Source organism: Protopterus annectens, chromosome 3.part0 (genome assembly GCF_019279795.1).
Source record: "Protopterus annectens isolate FY-2018-M chromosome 3.part0, PAN1.0, whole genome shotgun sequence".
Lineage (NCBI taxonomy): Eukaryota > Metazoa > Chordata > Ceratodontiformes > Protopteridae > Protopterus > Protopterus annectens.
Window position 1 is genome coordinate 347,167,512 of NC_056731.1, and position 19,096 is coordinate 347,186,607.

Genomic DNA, 19,096 nt, shown 5'->3' on the forward strand with positions numbered 1-19,096 from the left:
TTAAAATTGCAGCTGACTCCAAAGCCTACCCAATTTCAATACTCGTAAGCAGCTCAGTCCAAGAATCTACTGTCCCTGACATCTGGAAATCCTTCTAAACCATACCACTGCACAAAGGAGGTAACTTCACTGATTCTTCTAATTTTAGCCCAATAACCATTCTCTCCCCACTCTCTAAAGTCCTTAAAAATGCATTCACGATAAGCTCCTTAAACACCTAATTCAGGAAAACCTTCTGACCCCCACCCAACATGGCTTTAGGCCAAATCATAGTACTTCCACTGTCCTTCTATCTTTCACTCATACTGTCACAGAAGCTAGAGACAAAAAACAACTGATGTCCTGTCTATCCCTTGACCTCTCAAAAGATGTTGATACTGTTGCTCACTCTAAGCTACTAACTAAATTATTTGATCTCAACCTCTCTACCTCCACTATCCTCGGGTTCTCCAGCTATCTTACTATTAGGTTACAGTCAGTCAGATGGCAAACCACCTGCTTCCCTTTTTTACCTATCCAGACAGGAGTCCCCCAAGGCTGTACTCTAGGTTGTCTTCTTTTCAATATCTTTAAAAAACAACCTCCACACATCCTGCAGAACCTCCTCCATTATACAGTATGATGGCAAATCTACTTTTATCTCCCTCCTGATGACGTCACTCACCTTCATTCTGTTACACAAAACTCATTTCTCATCATCGAACAATGGCAAATTGATAACCATCTCATCCTTAATCATAAAAAAACTCCTTCTCTTCCTTCCTAAATTTCTCTCTCGCATCACAAAACCACCTTCTCCATCTCATCTCTTGATAACAATGTTATTAAAGCTGAATCACACACAAAGCTCATAGGCACCATAATTGATGATCAATTAAAATTTGACCTCCATATTCAGTAATGCATCAAAAAGACACACCAAAAATTAGGTCCACTCTATCAAAATTAAAAAAAAATCCTGTCTCCTGATGCCAAATCTTCTCTGGCACAGACATACAAATTTATAACAAAATAGCTAGATTTGCCAGCAACCTACCATACAAATCTCACCACTGCCTTGCTCTAAAACATCTCCAATGGCTCAAATTCCCCCAACTACTCCTATCTGAGCTACAAATCACTCACTCCTTACTAAATAAACCCTCAGCCTGTCCTTCCCTCTCCTCTCTAGTATCCCTCTGTACTACGACTCATATTCTCCATAGCTCTGATCAACTCCTGCGTGACATATACAAACCTAATAAAAACATAGGCAAACTACTCTACAAAGGCACTGTGGCCAAAGCCTGGAAAAACTCCCCAAATATTCCAAATATCAAATACACTAACAGCTTCAAAAAAGAACTGAAATCTACCTTGTAAACTCAAGCTCCTGCCTTTGCCAGCACCCTACCTCACCCTCTCCCCTATTTTACCTCTCTTTACCCTAAGACTTATATCTCTTAGGTACATAGATTGAACAACTTCTATGAGCTATCAGCTATCAGCCTCTTCACTGTACATATACTTTATGTAAATAGCAACACTTTCATGCTATGTTGCTTATATAGATAATTTTCTGTAATACAACATAATACAATGTAATACAACGTAATGCAATGTAATACAACACAATGCCAACATGGACACTAACTTGCTGCTCTAGACTTACATAGGTATTTCACCTTCTGTTATTTAAGTCTATCTCTTTTCTTTATAACATGCCATTTGACTTGTATAAACTTTCTACATAACTGTTTATTGTTAATTTGTACAATCTTGAATTTATGTAACTTTCATTTGTACAGCCTTGCATTTATGTAATTTTTCACATTTTTTGGGGGAGCTTTTCTGCTCGGGTCTCTACTGAAAATGGGCATTTGGCTCAGTTGGACTAACCTGGTTAACAAATGACAAATAAAATAAATAATTTATTTATTTATTGACATTTGGTGACGGGGAAAGTCTGACTAGGTCAGAAGCCCATTTTCTGTGAATGCTCTGGAAGAGAAGCTCCAACAGAAAAATTAAGACAACAGCACTAAAATATATCATCAAAATACAAGACATAATTACATCGTTTTAGAAGCAGCATTATGTAGTAGAAGAATGTACATAAATACTTTTACATCTGAATATTTTTTTACAAAGTATATAATAGCCACTACAATAGACACAGACATTTTATGGATTTGAAGAGAAAGGTAATAAAAACACAAAGAGTTTGGTGGGTAATAGCAGAAGAAAGAGTTAAATGAGGGGCATGTTATTAGGAGGTTATGCATTGTGTTATATTACGTAGTTTAGAAGAGAAAAAGGGCAGATAGCTGTTAGTGGATGGTATACTAAATACGAAAGATTAGTGGGATGAGCAAAGAGAAATGAAGTTTGTAAGATGCAAGAAGGTGGGTGGAGAGATGAGATGAGAAAAGAAGACATAGGATGGTGGGTATACAGATATTAGGTTAAACACAGGCATGGCCAGAAATTGTAGAGGTAGGTTTTTAGTATGAGTTTGAAATTATTGGGGTTGTCTATACTTGTGATTTCATTTGGTAGGTTATTCCATAGTTTAGCAATGACATACAAATAAAGACACTCGCCTGCTCTTTTGTTGGGCTTGTATATGTCTATTAGTTGTCTATTGTTTGATCAGAGGTTTCTGGTGGGAGTGTAGGTATGGAGAATGGATGTTAGGGCTGGGTAGCTACCAGATTTATGTATTAGTTTATGTGCAATTGATAATTGTATGTAGTCAAGATAGTGGGGGAATTCAGGCAATTAAGCCCTTTAAGGGCATTGCAGTGGTGGGATCGGTAAGATGTGCTAGTGGGAAATTTAGCAATTTTATAGTAACAAGACTGGAGTTGTGTTTTGAGAGAGGCATGTAGATTAGTAAACATGGTAGCATTGTAGATTAGATAGGAAATCAGGTAGGTATTTGCTAGGGCTTTTTAGTGTTTGGGTCCATGAAGTTTTTATGTCTATAGAGTGTTCCTAGTTTGAAATTATTTTTTTAATGGCTTTAGTATGTGTTGGTCAAATGAGAGTTTCTTCTCTATGCTGATTCCTAATAGTTTTGCACTTGCTACAATTAAAATCTCAGTTTTGTTATGGGAGTAGATTTTGAATTCAGGTGTGTTAGTTTTAGGAGAAGAGTAAAAATGTGTTTTTGTTTGGGTTAAGCAGTAATTGTGCGCTGTTTAACCATGATTTCCTGTGTTTTTTGCAACAGGTCAGGGATGTTGTTAGAGGAGGAGATGATAGTGGAATCATTGCTGTATTGGATTAGTGTACCATGATGGCAGGCAATGTGTAGGTTATTAATGAATATATTAAGGAGGAGGGGTCCTAGAATGGACCCCTGTGGGACTCAGTTTTAATGGTCTGGTGTTGAGATAGGCAAGTTTGCCATTTCATGCATTGTTGCCTATTGGATAAATAGCTGTTGAACCATTGTTTGAAGGTTGTTGAGCAGCCCTTTGCAGATAGTTGCTGAAGTAATTTGTTATGTGAGACAGAGTCAAAGGCCTTGAAAGGTCTTGTAGTAATATGGAAGTGTGTAAGTTCGAGTCCTTAGCTTTGTTTACTATGTCAGTGAAAGAGATAAGAGCTGTTGCGTTGTGAGCCTGCCTGAAACCATAAATAAAATAAAATAAAATAAATAAATAAATAAAATACATTTGGGAATTTATATGAACACTGACCTAACTTTTGAGTGACGTGTTTATTTTTGTAAGAAAGTCCTTCTATATTGTATAGCTTATAAACAAAAGGATTGTATCAAGATATAGGGATATCATTATGCCTCATTACTCAGCCCTCCTTAGACCAGTCATCGGATATAATGTCCTCGTTCGCATGTATCTTTCCAGACACATGCAACAACTGGAACACCCACAGATATATCTTACTAAAAGGATATAAGGCCTAAACAGCATGTCCTACATGGACAGACGCAAAGTCCTGTCACTATGCTCAGCATCCTACAGACTGATAAGAAGTGAACTGTGTCTGGCATACAAGACAGCTTCCAACCCATGACTGTTGTATTTTTTGAACATTAGTAAGTCAAATGGCATCAGAAATTCTCAGTCTAGAGATCTGAACCTCTTCTACAACGTCACCAAAAATGGTTTGGAGGGACAGGCATATCTTACACAGGATACCACTGGTCTGGAACAGACTCCCCATTTACATAAAACAAAATTCATCCCTATCCATATTCAAGCAAAACTTAGATCTATGGCTAGGAAATAGACAATTTACCTTGTTATTAACCCCTGTATTACTAATGGAGTGACAGAGCTCCTAAATGCTTTATCCTATGACTGGGACCCCTCAAATTACATTTGTTATGATCCTAGTTATTCTCCTTAGGGGCAACATATAATTATTGACCATGGGATCAGTAAGACCTGTCTATAATCAAATGGGATAGGTTATTTTGAGCACAAAAATGGAAACTTGCTAGACTTTAAATTGCCCACAAGGACAGCTTGCCTAGAAATGACCTAAGAACCTATAATACACAAATACAATGAATTAAATATTTTATCATGGCTAGATACTGAAATTCAATTTAAGGACAATAATGACAATTCAGGATATGAGTACATGGAAAAACAGTGACTGAAAAAAGCAAAATGAACACTTCTTTTACAAAGCTGCCCATTCTGTCTTGCTTATTTTGGCTCTACAGAGCAATAACTTGTCTACAGTTAATCTTCTTATTACACTAAGCCACCTGTTGATTTACATCCCATCATTTCTGTATTCTTTAAGGCAGAATCCTCACCGTGTATTTACAACACATATGATGGTAGGATATTTTATAAAGTGCTCCAAACATTCAGTAAATCTTTATTTTCATTGAGTATCTTAACATTACTTGTTTCGAAGTCTTGTGCTGTGTCCCTAGTTATAATGTCTCCAAGAAGTGCAATTAACTTATTCCCACTTGAAGGGTTATAGTGTGATTTATGCCTTCTTGTACTTAAATAATTATTGTGTTGTTACCTTGTTTTATGTAGGATAATCTATATGGGCATGTTAATAGCTGAATTATTTTTTTTTTCAGCCAAACATTTTTCCAATAAATCACTGTATTCACTGGATACCATGTCAAGGCACTACTCATACATGAATGTTTCTGTAATTGCATTCAGTGTTTTATACTGAAAGCTTTTCACTCCAGATCTTCAGATCTTTCCTGTACATTACTATGTTCCATTTGGAAACCTACCAAATGAAATATAAATGAAAATAACTGCATGCACTCAGTTTCTCTCAACGTGTTTCCTGTATGCATCAAAGCTTATTCTGATTTTGAGTATGTGATTGGTGGATGTAATTGCTGTAATGACAAATACACTGGCTGACTTGAGATTATCCCATAGTACAGTGACAGTGCTTCATTAAAGACTGACACATATCAATCAAATTTTTAAATGGATGCTTGATGGCAATGTTGTCTTCTGGATGGACATTGAAAGTACAACAAACTGGAAGCTTCCCATTTCATTTTAATGTAGAAGACATTATTCACAGAAAAGTTTCAGCTAGTCGATGGTCAAGGCACACACCAGAAGAACTGAATTACATCTGTATCTGGAAGGATCGAAGACTGTTGCACAAAATCACATTTCCTTGAAATGGAAAGGGATGAACACATTTTCGCGAAAGTGCATTTTTACCGATAATGCACTTTCATGAAAAACAAAATAAATAAATAACTAGAAAAAAAGCCAGTAATCATGTTTATGCCCCCCTGCACCCCCCTTGTGGGGGTCTGTGCCCCCTACACCACCTCTGCTTTTATATTCTCACTCCAAGATCACACTACAGTGGGGAAAAGGGAATATTCCCTTATCCCCACTGTACCACGATCTAAGCAACAGCCCCCATCACTTAGCTGCCTTTTTTTTAATGTGTTTTTTTTTCTTTCTCTTTCACGAAAGTGCATTTTTGTTGAAAATGCACTTTTGCAAAAGTGTGCTTGACCGTTTCCATTTTTAGGAAACGTGATTTTGTGCAATAGTCCTAGATCCATCTGGAAATCCATGAGGTATGTGGCAGTGACAAGGAGACTTAATACTGTGTACTAGTCCCTGCACATTGTCACCTTTGGTGAAATTGTGGTACTGCATATGCACAATCACATAAAATGTCTTGGCTGAACATCACACGATGAAATGCTTACAGATACTTTCATTTAGCTGGCATACTTGGCAGCACTTGAATAATTACATAATGTAGCACATGATATTAATCTATTTAAGCGATGTTTTACAAGTGGCCGAGGCAAAATTTCTCAAGCTCCAGTTGACAAAAAAGAAAAAGACACCAATGATCTTAATGATCACAGTTTTTCATTGGAAATCATTGCCGGTGTAATTTTTAAGTCTGTGCTAGTAATGGTTTCTTTCTTTTGGATGTTTTTTTCCCTTTTTTTGCTGGTGTAATCATGGAGTTGATATCTATATGCACACACACACACACACACACACACACACACACACACACACGCACACACACACACATACACACACACACACATTTTATTTGTGTTTCTGATGCTCACAGTTTTGCAGTTCATGAAAACAATAGTAGAACCATATATGTAAGAGTCTTCCATTCCCTCTGTACACTGTTTTGCTGTTAGGAATAAAATTTGATAAATTGATATTATTTTTTACTATCCTTTACAAAATTAAGTCCATAACCAAGCTTTACATTACCTGTAGTAAGAAGCTTAGTTACTTTTATTATACATCATTTTGTAAAATACATACCAACACATACACGGTTTACCTTTTAACTTCTATTTAAAGGGGCAGCAAATAATCCACACTAAATCCAAGAAATCTGATTACGAAGTGATGATCCTGTTTTAACCATTTCATTTTTGCTACACTGTACTCTTGAACATATTCCTTTGCTTAACATATTTTGGTCCATTATTTCCCTGTGTTAAAAATGTGATGGGATTCTTCACTGGGTTTGATCTGCTTTCCGGGTAGAAGGTCTTGTAGTCAGAAAGATACTTGTAAGCTATGTTTTTAAAGGCATAGTGTAATGTATTCCCAGGGTTCCATTGTGCATGATGCATCTACAAAGATGTAATTAAAGGCAAGACATGAAGTAAATGTGCATGTGATATTTAATCCATACTATACATGCATGTAATGAATTTGCTTGCAAGTGCTATCTCCTTGATTTTTGCCTGACATTAGATATCATAGCACTTCCTCTGGCATGTAACTAGTTCTTCTTTCTGTAAGTAAAGATTTAACAGCCTTTGTTTGCATTTGTGACTGACAATGCTAAACCTGTAGGTCATCAACTTGTTCTTCACCAGTAGTCATAAGTGTAGCGACTTTCAGGATGCATTATCTAATTTAATAAATCAGTTGATTTAATAACTCGGCCTGCTAGTGCTGCTTCATAAAATATTTTGCCAACTAAGAAATCTCAGTACTCAGAAATACTTTGCTAAGGATACTACAAAGAATGCTTCTTCATTTCAAGAGCAGCAAAACATTCTTAGCTTTGGCAACAGTGGCCTCATATTTAGTTATGATTTCCTATGATTATCTTTGAGAGATTAATTCTCTTATGGTTTTATTTCAAAATACATTAGCCCCTACTGTAAATTTGATCTTTGATCCTCCTCCCAGTCTAGTGTCATTACCTCATTCTACCCAATACAGGGAGAACATTTGAGAAGGCCAATCAGCTTAGTTTTTGCTACTCCTTTCTCTCTTTCCACTAAAAAAAAAAAAAAAAAAAAAAAAAAAAAAATTCTAAGCTTGTTTCCTGCCTTTCCTGTGGGTAGTCTAGTCTGGATATAGATTTGCTGTGTCCAGGACTATTTGTAGGCTTCTAGACCCCCGAGCCTTTCTGTGTTGGAGGGAAGCCTTCTAGCTTAATTTTGTCTCTTAGAACTAGCCAGTTTTTTGTTTCAGCACTCAAGTCTGTTTCTTTGAGCTCAGCACTTGTTCAGAACTTATTGTAAGCACTAAATAAGCTACAAATTACTACAACACTCAACTTTCCTCACTGTCTAGAGGAAAACAGTTTCTAGTACTTAACAAATAAGCACCTATCCAGGCATATCTAAGGGTCAGCTCCCGGTGTTTTCTCCTGTCTACCTGATGAATCTGGGCATCTTGGGGCAATGCAGTAATTGCCTCATGTACACAGACAACCCTCTCCTCCTACCACCCAACACTACAACCTGTGAGAGATGCACTTATATAGCCAAACTGGAAGCAAAGCTCTCTTCACGCAAGACTAGACTAGACAGTCAAGAGGAGAAGGTAAACACTTGCACCACACCACACTCAGCAAATAGTCCCTCAAAACCTACACCACCAAAACACAAACATAGAAACACAAAACACACACCTACATTCACGGAGGCTCTCAGTAAACACCTGCCCAAGCAACAGGGACCTCCAAAGCAGAAACACAAGCAACCTCCACCCTCCCCAACACAACCCAAATGACACATAGCCCACAAACTCAGTGTGCCACTCAACCACAGCCCATAAGGCATAACAGCATACCCAACACTCTAGTCATAGGTGACTCTATAGTCAGGCACACTGATGTTCCATTCACCAGGCTAAACAAGGAGAAAGTTACTGTCAGCTGCCTGTCGGGTGCCAGGATCCTCCACATAATGCATGCACTCAGGTCACTCCACAACAAGTACAAATATGACTCTGTCCATGTTGGTGTAAATGACCTGAGATGCATCTCCTTGGACTACATGAAAAGGGACATGGAGGAGCTGTCCGATCTTGTAGCCCAGGCAGGTATGACCCTAGCCCTGAGTAGCATCCTGCCATCACCCAGAATGATACCACAGTACAAGGACAAAATGATTGACTTCAACAATTGGCTAAGCTTCTGGTGTCATTCTAAGGGGATCCAGTATCTATCTGCCTGGGATGACATGATCGACAAACCATGATGCTTTGCCAGAGATGGCCTGCACCTGTCACCCCTGGGATTCCAGATACTGGCTAAGGCTCTAGCCACCCCTATAGTGCCTTTTTTAGGCAAGGTTCAAATGACAAATTCACCACCCTAACAGGTACAGGCAAGAAGAATCTGAGGGTATTGCTACTCAATGCTAGAAGTCTAAACCTCAAAATGCACTCACTCGAGGCACTCCTTAAAATGGAGAACATCGACATCTGTCCAATGACAGAGACCTGGTTCAAGGCTGCAGAGAGTACTCCTGCCTTACCAGGCTATAATTCATACCACACCTTTCGGCCACCTAACCTGGACCAAAACACTAAAGGCGGAGGTGTTTCCATATTCATTAAGGATATCCACACCTCCAGGCTAGTTGCTCAGCTTAATGCATCTGAGATTATCCAAGTGCAACTAACTCTGGGCAAGACCGCAATCCAAATTGTAGCTTGCTACAGATCCCCCACCATGCCCCAGGATTCCTACTCCTCATTTCTTAATTCACTGGAAAATATTAGGGTACAACCTAACACTCTAATAATGGGCAATTACAACTACCCTACCATTAACTGGGAAAACTAATCATGTTCCAACTCTTGTGCTCAACGTTGTCTGGAATTCATAAATTCCAATGCCATGGATCAGCTTATCCGCACTCCCACCAGGGGCAGCAATATCCTAGACCTGGTCATTACCAACATGGGCAACCGGTGCCCCACACCAGAGGTCAATTCCTCGTTGGTCAGATCCGACCACAAGCTAATCACCCTAGACATCCACATCCCTCCCCTACCCCCCATTAGGGAAACCACAGTAAAAAATTTCTCCAAAGCCAACTTCACGCTTCTTAAGACAGAAGTGGCAAACTTCACGACACCCATGCTGACGGACAATAGAGGTATGACTGCTGAATCCTACACAAATGCACTTCATAAGTACTTACACGAGTGCATGGATCATGCAATCCCTAACAGAACCAAGATGCTATCCTCCAAAAAAAGGAAGCCAATCTGGTGGTCCCCTGCCATAAACAAACTCTCAACAAAAGGACGGCGCAGTGGTGCAGCGGTAGTGTTGTCGCCTCACAGCAAGAGGTTCTCTGGTTCGATTCTCGGCTGGGGTGCCTTCTGTGTGGAGTCTGCATGTCCTCCCTGCGTTAGTGTGGGTTTCCTCCGGGTGCTCCGGTTTCCTCCCACGTTACAAAGACATGCATCTGGAGCCTTTCTCCCCGGGCCTCCGCTGAAAATTGGCTTCGTTACAAGTTGGACTTTCCCAGTTAACAAATGTTAAATAAAAATAAAACTAAAATACAACAGAAGAAAGAAACTGTTGCAAAAAAGAGTAAAATCCCATGATTGGAGAAACTCCCTGGTCAGCCTCAGTAACAAGCTGAGATCCCTCATAAAATCCTTCAAAGCTAGTTATGAAAACAAAATCGCCACTGACTCTAAAGACAACCACAAAGCATTCTATAGCTATGTCAAGAATCTCAATGGAAACACTCAGATCTGCTCCAAGTTACAGCACAATGGCACTAAATATACAGAACCAACTGATATTGCCAACATCCTGGCAGATAGGTTCAGTGCTAACTTTGCCCCCCTGTCATCCCCTAAAGGGCCCATCTCTATACCAGAAGAATGCAAAGTTCCTGTAATCACGGCTGCACAGGTAAAAAACACACTATCCAAAGCCAAGAACACAGCATCCATGGGACCTGATGACATCCCAGGCTGTGTTCTACATGAACTACAGAACGAACTGGCACCCCACCTAAGTACCATGTTCAATCATAGCCTCACCTCAGGCTATGTGCCCACTGAATGGCGCACAGTGACAGTTATCCCACTCCGCAAAGGGGGAGCCACCACAGACCCTGGAAACTACTGCCCCATTAGCCTGACGAGCCTGGTCTGTAAGGCTATGGAACATATCTTCATGGAACTTATAAACAATGACATTGGTAATCTCCAAACTCAGGACCCCACCCAGTTTGGGTTTGTAAAAGGCAGATCATGACTTCTAAACCTGATAGACGTCTTTGAAGCAGTCAACAAAGCCATAGATGAGGGTAAGGTGGTTCACACAGCCTATCTAGATCTCGCCAAGGTTTTTGACACCACCCCCTACTCTGGAATTATAGATAAACTCACTAAACTAGGTATAAATCCCTATGTCACGAGATGGGTTGCCAACTGTCTCACTGGCAGAACCCACACTGTGAAAGTAGCAGTCTCCAAATCCAACTTCAACCAGTGACAAGTGGAGTACCACAGGGTTCAGTCCTGGGTCCTCTCCTGTTTGGTATCTACTTCTCTGAAGTACAGGACAACACAGAAGGTCTTTATTAACGGTTCGCAGATGACTGCAAACTAGGAGCCATAATCAAAACTCCAAAAGATGTGGACATCCTACAAAAGGGCCTCGCTGAGACAGATGCCTGGTGTCAAAGCCATGGCCTCAAGCTCAATGCCAAAAAGTGCATTGTTATCCCTTTTGATAAAAACTCAGTACCCATGAACTACCACATAGGCGATAGTCTACTTAACACTGAAAGTGAGATAAGAGACCTTGGGACACAGGTGGACAGTAGTCTCTCCTTTGATAATCACATCACCACAGTAGTCAGGAAATCCTTCTACGTGGCACTCCTCATCACAAAAGGTTTCTCATCCAGGAAAAAAGAGGCCATTGTTCCCCTCTACTCATCACTCATTAGACCCATTATAGAGTACAATGCCCCTTTTGGTATGTACCTCACAAGACATCTACAACAACTGGAAAGGCCACAGAAATACCTCACAAAGAGGATTACCGGCCTCAAACAGATGCCCTATGCAGACCATCTAAAAAAACTGCAGCTTTACTCCATTGCATATCGCCTACTCAGAGGTGATCTCTGCCTAACACACAAAGCTATGTCAAACCCAGAGCTTTTAGACATAATTCACTTAAAGAAATCCCACTCTCTATGAGCTACACAGTCTAGGGACCTAAACCTTGTCACCACAATAAACAGAACATGCTGGAGGGATAGATTCCTGTAACAGAGACTTCCCATACTATGGAACAAACTACCTGTCTATATCAAACAAAGCTCCTTATTAGCACTCTTCAAGAAAAATCTTGATGATTGGATGAGAGATAGGAAATTCACCCCTGGGATCACTTCTGTGGCTCTGCTCAACAGTGGCAAAGGAAAATAATTTTCTTGGGTGGAGAAAGCCAGGGTACATTTGGCTAGGTTTATATAGGCCCTAGGGCCAATAGCCTAGTACCTACCTATGAACCTATGAACCCAAAAATGTATTGCTTATAAATTTTAAAAGAATGCCTTAATCCATGAATGAGGTTACACACTGGCTAAAATACATAAATATTTCTGAAGTACAAAAATGACACAATGCCACTAAAGCATTAGCTCATTAAGACTTCTTCTTCTTTCAGCTTTTTCCCGGTTAGGGGTAGCTACAGCGGATCATCTATCCGCTCATGATTGGCAGTGGAGTTTTACAGTGTTGAGTTGCCAGCCCGGCACCCAACCTTCCATAGAAGGCAAACACTCATGCATGCACTCACACCTAGGGCCAATTTAGAGTGCTCAATCCACCTACTGTATGTCTTTAGGATGTGGGAGGAAACCAGAGCACCTGGAGGAAACCCATGCGACCACAGGGAGGACATGCAGACTCCACGCAGAAGGCATCCCCGCCGAGAATTGAACCGGAGAACCTCTTGCTGTGAGGTGGCAATGCTAACCGCTGCACCACAGCGGCCACCCATTAGCTCATTAAGACATCATTATAAAATAAGGATAGAAAAGAAAGGAGTATAATTTAAGAAACCAGAAGTTTTAAAGATCAGCATCTGCACTAGCATATCAGAACTCAAAGTCTTCTAGATAAATATGCAAATAAATCAATTAAGTCAAATTAAAAATGGCTAATAATGTGATGCAGACATTCAGTATTCCTATTTATTTATAAATAGAATGTTTACTTCTCTGCCTGGCAGAATGCTGTTCCCTCTTTACCTAAGAGCTACTTGTGAAGGCTGCTAGCCTAGCCAGATAGAATTGTGCAGATAATTATATCATTTATAAATATGAATGTGGAACTACAGACTTGTTTTCTTCAATGAAAGAATATGCTGTGAAATGTGAACTTAAAACAATGTAACAACATTGCCCTCTGCTGTAAAGAAAGCTAAGACAAGCATTTCTTGGTTGTCCTTTGAAGTTCAAATTATTTCATGACTGTCTTTGATGTTTACAATTTGGCTCCGGACAGGCTAGATGAAGGCATCCTGCCTATTGTTTTAACTTAAGGAATACTTACTAGAGTTTACATATGGAATGTCTTTTATGGATGTAGTTTCCTGCAGCTGCAAGATAACAAAAAATGTAGTATCTGTCAGCCTGGGAACATCAGAAAAGTGAAAGAATGATGTAATGTTTATCAGAACTGCAATTTCAATTTAAAGAGAGAGAATCAGAAGGCATTAAGCATTTTTGTCTTAATCATCCAACTCACAGCACTGCCTGTTGTCTTATGTAAGTTATCTGAGACTTGTGTTTTCTTTTAGAAATAGCTAGGAACTAGAAAGATTAGACTAAGTGTTTTTCTGTGATGTCAGAACTGTACTAATGATTTAATTTAAGTATTTCTTTGTGATCTCTGAACTCCTGACTAGCTCTTTGTAGTAGAAAGTATTGTCTTGTGGTTTTAATTATTTATTAAATATTGTAAAACCTTTTAACTGTGGCTGGTTTGTATAGAGATAATTTAAGCTCTTATGAGTACTTGCATGCCTTTGGTAAAGCTGTACAAAGCCACTCTAAATGCTTTAGCCTTGGGTTATACTACCATTTGGATAATAATATTGCACAGTAATAATTGAACACCATTTTAAGGGCCTTTGAATAGCTAATAATTATTAGTGGATGGTGGCAGCTGGTACTACTGTGCAGTCTAGGAAAAAGGGGCACAGCTGGAGAACCTGTGCCAGCCTTCCCCAGGAGTGTCTGTGTGGTTGTATAAACTCTTCTCAAAGTGTGTGTATGTCAGCTACTTGGGCAGGAACATGAATCGCTGGTTGGACAGAGAGGGTGCTAGAGGTTTTAGCTTGCCCACTAGGCTGAGAGCTGGACCCTATAGCTGTGCCAGTGGGGAGACCTATTGGGGACCTGGAGAGCAAGGGAGCAACCAGCCCCAGACTGACTGTGATCTCTCTGTGCTCTTAAGGGAAATTGCACTTTACTGTGTGTATTTGTTATCCTTTCTTCATATATGAGACACCCTTTCTGGTGCTAGTGGTGAGGATTGAGGCTCCTTGATTGCTGGGCCAGGGCACGGGTGTCACATATTAGTTAGTGGCAGTGGTTGGGATATCCTCATATTAATTGTTTGTCAACTGTGGGATATCAACCTCACATATTAATTAGGTGGCAAATACTAATTAGCTTGTAGTGGTGTGGGTAGAGGGAATCCTGTAGCTTGTGAACAGTGAGCTTTGAAGGTGTTTTCATACTCTAAAACAACCATGCAGTGAATACTCAGAGCTCAGATCACAATTGTTTTATTTTTTTTGTTAGTTTAGTTAGTCAGGGTGAACAAGCAGCATGTCAGCAGAGGAGTAGAGAAAGCTGACAAGGAGCCAGCTGGCAGAGATATGCCAGGCTAGGGGACTGGTGCATGGAAACCTGACTAAGCCAGATCTGATTGCAGTCTTGGTTACAGCTGTAGCTGAAAGCAGCAGCCAGGAGGACAATCAGACTGGCAGTGAAGATATAATACCCTCAGAGAATGGACAGCTCAACCTTTCTGCAGTGGACTTAAAAATCCAGCTGGAGCTAAAGAGACATAAGTTGGAGGCCAGGCATGTGGAAATAGAAGCAAATGAGAAACTGCGACTTTTGCAGGCTGAGGAGAATGAGAAACTGCTACATCTGAAGGCTAAGCAAAAGGAAAGGCAGAGGCAGCATGAGAATGAGAGGCTGACTCTTCGCCAGAGCCATGGAGATAATGGGGAAGGAAATAACCGGACCCCAGAAGCACAACAGGTCAGTAAATTTCTTCCGCAGTTTAAAGAGGGGGATAATTTTGATAGTTTCATTCATATGTTTGAGAGGGTATGTAAACAGTATGAAGTTAACCAAGGGCTCTGGGTATGGTTCCTGACCCCCTTACTCCATGGTAAAGCTGTAACTGTACTGTCTAAAATGTCAGACATTGCATGTTTTGATTATACTGCTGTTAAGAAATGTCTTATAGAACTGTTTAAGCTAACACCTGAAATGTATAGGAAAAGGTTTCGTGAGCATAGATGCAAGGCAGATGAAAGTGTGTGTGAATATGTTGCTGAATTGAGCACATTTCCATAGGTGGGTGAGTGGATGTCAGGTCACCACTTTGGAAAGGCTGGCAGACCTTTTGGTGAGGGAACAAGGCCTTAGCAATTTTCCTAAGGACATGAAGATCTGGTTAGCTGATAGACAAGGTCCTACTTCAGATGGGTTGGGGAAGATTGGGGACCTATACCTGGCAAGCAGGGCAGCCCTGCACAGGAAGGGGACCCCCAGTACTGCTCATGGGTCTAAAGGAACCCATGGTGGGCAGCACAGACTGCCACAACAGAATCTGCCAGTAGTAGGGGAAGCCACTAGTCTAGTTACACGTCCAAAAGCTAGGGTTAAATGTTTTGAATGCAACCAGTGGGGTCATGTGGCATACAGGTGTCCACCTAGGCAAGGTGAGAAACAAAAGGTGAGAGAGCCAGTAAGTGGGAAAGACAAAATGCCAATAGTAGGTTGTCTTGAGGCAACAGGGATACCAAACTACCATCCTGCAGATGCCCTGATAGGCAAGAATTTGGATGAGTCAGTACTATGTGCTTATGCAGTTACATGCAGTCAGGCCAGGAGTCAAGCAGGTAAATCTGGTAGACTGGGGGAGACCCAGACAGACTGCATACTTGCAGCCAGGACTGGTGAGGTGGTTACTTCAGGGAGTGAGCTACATTGTAGCAGTGAGACTGAAGGTGAGCCACAGCTGCTTGTCGGTACCGATGTTCCCTTGGACAGAGTGACTGCAAAGGTAGAGGTGAGTAGTAGTACCCAGGCTGACAGTGAGGCACCACTGAAAGAAGATGCTAGACTTCCTGTGGAAGGGGAGCTGGGAATGGTTACAAGGAGAGAGTTGAGACAGGCTCATCTCTCAGACCCTACATTGCAAGGCCTGAGGCAGGTAACTAGGAAGGCATCTGATTCTCAAGGAAGGGGGAATCTGTATACTGGACCAAAGAGTTACCATACAGAGAGTGAACCCCTGAGGGATGGCTAGAAGGTGAGAAAGTACAGCAGTTGGTAGTGCCTAGAGCCTACTGTCTGGCACCTCTAGCCATAGCCCATGATATTCCCTTTGCAGGTCATATGGGCATAAAACATACAAAGAGGCATATTATGCAGAACTTCTATTGGCCTGGAATATCCAGAGATTTAACAGGGTACTGCAGTATCTGTGAGCAGTGCCAAAAGGTAGGCAAGACAGGAGACAAGGTGAGAGCTCCTTTGATGCTTTTGCCTGTGATTGATGAGCCATTTCTGAGGGTAGCTAAGGATATTGTGGGTCCTCTGAGCACCCCAAGTTCCACAGGGAAAAAGTATAACCTAGTGGTAGTGGATTATGCTACACGATACCCTGAGGCAGTGGCTTTGAAGCAGAGGAGGTGGCAAATGCTTTGTTAGAGATTTTCAGCAGGGTAGGTTTCCCAAAAGAAATACTGACTGACAGAAATTCCAATTTCATGTCAGACCTGCTGGCTTGTCAGTGGAAGTCCTGTGGGGTGAAGCACATGAAGACCACTCCCTACCATCCCCAGACTAATGGTCTTGTTGAAAGATTAAACTCTACAATCAAGTCCATGCTATGGGCATTTGCAGATCTGTTTAAGAGGGAGTGGGATAAATATTTGCCCCATCAGTTGTTTACTTACAGAGAGGTTCCCCTGGAATCCACAGGTTTTTCAGCCTTTGAGTTGCTGTATGGGCATAGGGTGAGGGGACCTCTAGATTTAATTTGAGATGAGTGGGAAGGTGAGTGCGAGTCTCACAAGGAGTCTGTTGTGGCATATGTCCTAAACCTCAGGACAAGGCTCAGGGAACTCATGATGCTTGGCCCAGGAGAACCTGGCAGAAGCCCAACAACAGAAAAATGGTGTGGTATGACAGGAATGCTCGGGCTTGAGCGTATGCTGTGGGGCAGCAGGTAATGTTTCTCATTCCTGTCAGACACAACAAGCTGAAAGCAGCTTGGGAGGGTCCCTACAAGATGGTAAGAAAGTTAAGTGATGTTAACTGCATGGTGGAACTGCTAGGCAGATATGGGCACAAATTCTACCATGTTAACATGATGAAACCTTACCATGATAGGGAGGCCCTTGTGCTGAGCATTTGCAGTGGATTGCAGGAGGAGTCTGAGGGAGATCTGGGGACTGATCTCCTCAGTGAGGATCAGGCTGACACCTCAGTGGAAGGGGTAGCAATGTCCCAGCAACTATCTCCTACCCAGGTTCGAGAAATCCAAGCAGTGTTGCAGGAATTTGGGGACATGTTCACTGGAAAACTAGGGTGCACCCACCTGGTGCAGCAACAGGTGGATACAGGACCCAAAAGGCCTATTAGGCAGGCCCCTTATAGAGTGCCTGAGAGAGTCAAACAGACTCTGAGGGAGGATGTACAGAAGATGCTGGAACTAGGGATGATTCAACAGTCCAACAGTCTCTGAGCCTCCCCAATGGTGCTGGTGCCAAAGAAGGATGGCAGCACCAGGTTCAGTGTGGACTACAGGAAATTAAATAGTCACACAGAGAAAAATGCTTATCCCATGCCTAGGACAGATGAGGCCATGGACCAGTTGGGTGGGGCTAAGTATCTTACAACCATTGATCTTACCAAGGGTTACTGGCAGGTACCCTTGACTCCCAGTGCTAGAGAGAAGTCAGCCTTTGTGACTCCTTTGGGCTTGTATGAGTTCACAAAGATGCCCTTTGGGATGAAGAATGCCCCAGCAACTTTCCAGAGGGTGGTAGGTCTTATCCTAGCAGAAGCAAGAGGGTTTGCCCTTGCTTACCTAGATGATATTGCCATCTATAGCCATTCCTGGCCAGAGGATCTTTAGCATGTCAGGGAGGTGCTGGGCAGACTACAGAGGGCAGGGTTTACCATTAAGCCGAGCAAATGTCAGGTGGGTATGGCAGAGGTCTCCTACCTAGGACATAGAGTGGGGAGTGGTAAGATAAGGCCAGGACCTGCCAAAGTGGAAGCCATTCAGGCATGGCATGCACCTGTTACTAAAAAGCAGGTGAGGGCATTTTTAGGGACAGCAGGGTACTACAGAAAGTTCATCTCCAGTTATAGTACCATAGCTGCTCCCCTCACAGACTTGACAAGGAGGAACAGGCCAGATAAGGTAGTGTAGACCCCAGCATGTGAGCAAGCATTCCAGAAGCTTGAATAGCTTTGGGAGGACCCCCTGTGTTAGTCAGTCCAGATTACAGCAAATAATTTGCTGTGCAGGTGGATGCTTCAAACCATGGGGTGGGGGCTGTACTTAGCCAGATTTCTTCAGAGAGGGAAGAGCACCCAGTGGTTTATCTCAGTCATAGTCTCCAACCCAGGGAGGAATGCTATGCAGCTGTAGAAAATGAATGTCTAGCCATAGTGTGGGCATTGCATAAACTTTACCCTTATCAGTATAGAAGGAAATTCACTGTTATGACAGATCACAACCCCCTAATATGGTTAAACAGAGCCAGCCAGTAAAATGTCAAGTTGCTAAGATGGAGCTTAGGGTTGCAAGTATATATGTCAGTGCAGCACCACAGTGGGGTTAGCAATGCCAATGCAGATGGGCTCTCAAGACAAGGAATGGGGTGAGGTACACTCAGATAGACCTATCCCTCTCAAGCAGCATTTCTCAAGGGTCACTTGAAAAACTAGCTTGAGTTCTCCAGGGGGGAGAAATGTGAAGGCTGCCAGCCTAGCCAGGTAGAATTGTGCAGATAATTCTATAATTTGTAAATATGAAAGCGGAACTGCAGACTTGCTTTCTTAAATGAAAGAATATGCTGT